Source organism: Rhagoletis pomonella, unplaced genomic scaffold, assembly GCF_013731165.1.
Source record: "Rhagoletis pomonella isolate Grant_MI unplaced genomic scaffold, Rhpom_1.0 Rhpom_scaffold_00008, whole genome shotgun sequence".
Taxonomy (NCBI): domain Eukaryota; kingdom Metazoa; phylum Arthropoda; class Insecta; order Diptera; family Tephritidae; genus Rhagoletis; species Rhagoletis pomonella.
In genome coordinates this window covers 44,020,047-44,024,497 of record NW_023458562.1, presented here as the reverse complement: position 1 = coordinate 44,024,497, position 4,451 = coordinate 44,020,047, and positions in this window count along the sequence as shown.

Genomic DNA, 4,451 nt, shown 5'->3' with positions numbered 1-4,451 from the left:
TGGACTGCACACAAAATACAAACGAAAAGGGGAAATTCATTACGATCATGTGTGTAGGAACGTGCAAAGCAAATACGAGCATGCATGTGTTTACAAAAAGGTCGAAAGCAAGGGCGAAAGTGAGAGGCCGTCCAATAGCTACACTTAAAAACGTAGCGTATATTTCTAACCAAAACAACAAAATTTGAATGTACACTACGGAGCAAAAGTGAATGATCTGGCCTGCATTGTATGATAAACTTAGAGTAGATCTCCTCACCAAGTTTTTTCGACATATAGCGGTTTTTAGACTTTCAGCGCTCTATTCAGCCATAAGTTTTATAAACTGAATTGAGTGTTGGAAACCTACATTGCGCTGAGCGTCTGAAAAGTTTAGGTGGAGTTCTACTCTTAGGAACAAATCCGATTTATCTAATATCTTAGTTTGCTAATAAGTCTTAAAATCGACCGTCATTCCGCCATGAAAACAACCATTAGGATCTAATATTCAGACGCTGCTGATACTGAACTGAGTATTTCGTGACAAGTTCCAATTACATTTCATAATAGATAGTCCTATAAACACACTTCCGAGATTTCTAGTAATTCAAGATAAGTTTCCACCTGGGTATGTCGTGATAGTACAGTTTGAAACCAAACCACGCTCTACAAAGGTAGTGCCTGAGAAACGCGGTGTCTTCAGCGCATTTCCCTTATTTCATATAGATGAAAAACTCCTATAGCAGCAGCCTATCGTGACAGCCTTGGAATAGAGGCAGCGTGATCAACAAGAATTCAGCGGAAATCTATACTACGGGTCCGAAATGGACTACGATGTGGGTGCAGGGTTGTTCTCTGAATTGCTGGATGTCGCTCTTTCCAAACGAAGCAAAGATTGCCTCGACAGACGAATTAATTACACATATCACTTCCGCTTCCCGTTCATAGAACATCCGAATGAATCCGAAGCCGAGAGAAAAAGCTAACAAGTCTGAGTGATTGAGACAGAAAGAAAAATACACTTACAATTCGCGCCAATAATTGAAACACGGCGAACCAACCTGCAAACCTGCAAAAAATATCTCAATGCGAAAAATCAAAAACTGAAGACCTCTTATGGAGATCCAGAAAAGAAATTGTCAGATTTGGCAATTGGTTTTTTTCTTTGTTGAAAGCGTTGCTCATTTTCTCCATATAAAAAATCATCGTGCATGATGGACGTTAAGTCCTAGCTAATTCAAAATTGAATGAGCTACAAAATTGCATACTAAAATATTTTCTAAAAATTGTAAGTTTTGTAAACTTTTCTAAAAAATGTAAGTTTGTTGATTTTTTGTTTTTAATATTGCACGAAATTTTAAATTTTGGGTTACACGGTATTCATTAAAGAATATATTATATTCAAGTAAAAGAATAATTAAAATTATGTAATAAAAAATTAATTACTCCCACCTTGTCGTGGAAATGAGATAGCAACATATTTCTTCTAATTTGTTGATGTAATGTTTCAAGTAAAAGCTCCGGTGAAAAGATCCTTCAAATTGGCAACCATGGGTGGACAGCGAAAGAAAGGGCGCCCACGAACACAATGAGCGGACCAAGTACAGAAGGAGCAACTTCGCAAAGAAGACAGACATTTGGAGAAGGTTTTAGGTCTTGGCCAAAAACAACGAACAGTTCTACAGTCAAATAAGAAGAAGTACATGTATGCATACCGTCGCCTAAATTTTCGAAAATAAACCTAAGCCAACTAATGCTGATCGTTCCTCAGATATTGTAGCTAGATTTGGAAGCAAAATTTTTAAGAAAAAGTCATGGAAAATTGATTTCCTCGGAGTACTGAATAGTTATAACCTTTTAAATAAACATCCATATGTCTTTTGTGTCGACATGTAGTTATCTTTCGAGGATAGAAAGCGATGAACAATGCATTTTTCCTTTTTATACCCGAGCGCACTTGTGCACAAGGGTATTATAACTTTGTTCACATAACGGTTGTTTGTAACAGGCAAAACGAATCGAGATAGATATAGACAAATGTATACATAAATGATCAGAATGAAAAGAGAAATCGATTAAGCGGTGACTGTCTGTCCGTCCGTCCGTCCGTCCGTCCGTCCGTCTGTGCACACGATAACTCGAGTAAAAATTGAGATATCTTAACGAAACTTGGTACATGAACTTCTTTTGGCCGTGGGACAGATGGTATTGAAAATGGGCGAAATCGGATAATAACCACGCCTACCTCCCATATAACGGTAATTTTAAGAAATACGAAAACTGCGATATTTTAGTAACTACTGAAGCTAATTCACTCAAAATTAATACCTACAATAAGTTTCAGACGGAAAACATGAATATTATAAATTTTTGGAAAATGGGCGTAGCCACGCCCACTTATGGTTACATGTGTATATCTTGGTAACCGCTGCACCAATTTCTTCCAAACTTAGCACAGTTGTTGGCCTTAGTACAGCTTACTAAATGGCTGAAAATTTTAAAAATCGGACAATAACCACGCCTACCTCCCATATAACGGTAATTTTCAGAAAAACGAAAACTGCGATATTTTAGTAACTACTGAAGATAATTCACTCAAAATTGATATTTGCCATGAGTTTTAGACGAAAAATAAGAATATTACAAAATTTTGGCAAATGGGCGTAGCCACGCCCACTTATGGTTACATGTGTATATCTTGGTAACCGCTACACCAATTTCTTCCAAACTTGGCACAGTTGTTGGTCCTGATACAGCATACCAACTGGCCGAAAATTTCTAAAATCGGACAATAACCACGCCCACATCCCATATAACGGTAATTTCGAGAAATCTTCGATAAATCAGTAAATATTGAAGCTAATTTATTCAAAATTGATGATTGCAACAATTCTTTACCAAGAAATACGTTTATGACAAAATTTTGGAAAATGGGCGTAGCACCGCCCACTTGTGATCACATATATGTATCTCGCTAACCGTTCTAGCAATTTGTACCAAGCTCGGTATGGTTATTGTGCTTGCCACATAAAAGCAAACCGTTGAAAATTGTTGAAATCGGACTAAAATTGAGGCCGCTTTTCATATAACGGTAAATTTCAGATATGCTTGAAATTTCAATATTTCGAAATTTAAGGACGCTAATTTACTTAAAATGTATACACCCCGGCTTATCATGTAGCGGTAGCTTTCGGAAAGGTGGAAAACATATATTTAATACTTGCGCCGGGTATTTAATGTTCGGCTCCGCCCGAACTTAGACTTTCTTACTTGTTATTAGTACGATTTTCACGTGGAAATTTTGTTTTACTTTTACTCCATAGTGTACGGTGGGCGAATACCAAAGGTTACAAAATTTTAGTAGCACACTTAAAAAATAGCAGCAACAAGCGAACGTGACTCACGCACTCGTTATTGAAAATAAAACAGCAATGGAAATTTTAAAATCTGTCAACAAAAAAAATTGACAAGCAACAAAGCGCGGCCGCACGTCATTTTGTATATGATTATTCTGAGAGTACGTTTACCCAACCAAAACTCGCCATTGGCCAGAGTAGATGAATTTTGTAGTGTTTGTTTGCTTGCCTCTGCGGTAAAGAATTTTTCAAAACGTATGTATTATAAATGTATGCATACCTACATACATATGCATTATTATTGTTGGTGCTTATTTATAGCTCATTCGTTTGAGAATTTTGCTTTGCTCGTGCTATGGCTAGCCAGCTATAGGCTATTGTTGGCGGCATTTTTTCAACTGAACGAAATTCAAGCAGCGCTCGGTGTGTATTTCTGTTCGCCTGGTATTTTACTGAAATGATTGAACGATTTTTGCACGGTTTTTAAATAAATTTTTTAAACAAAATGGTCGCATTTGTTGATCGCAGCCATATTTTCAATTATTTTTCTTATTATTATTTATTATTTGGTTTAGAAATGCAGGCGAGGTAGCATGAATACGTCATTTTCTTGAATGATTGTAGTAAGCGCACGAGGGCAATGAGGGCAACAACAAGAATGCTTCTTCCATAGGAAATGGATGCCAGCAAAACAGCTGAGCATCGACCACAGCTAGGGCATAATTTTTATCGTGACATACCTAAATTTAATAACACTTTAATTAAAGAATATGTATTGAAATTTGATTCAAATGCCTCAAAACGATTCACTATCATTTTGCAGAAATCCAATCAAAATAATCTTATAAAACTTATATCAAAAAGCAAATAACTTCTGAAGCATTTAGGCAGGTCCAAACCTTTATCGAAAAATTTGTAGTACGTATTTAATTATAATTTAAAAAATTAATAAAAATTTTAACTTTTGCTATTTTGCTTTTGAAAAATGCTTACGTACAAGCATCCCTTCTTATCAAGATTCTTCTTCTTTCTTCTTTCTGTTTGGCTCGCTACAGTTTGTTGTTGTTAAATCGCTGCAAATGCTCAAGTGTTGCTTTGAACACGCTTCCGGCAACA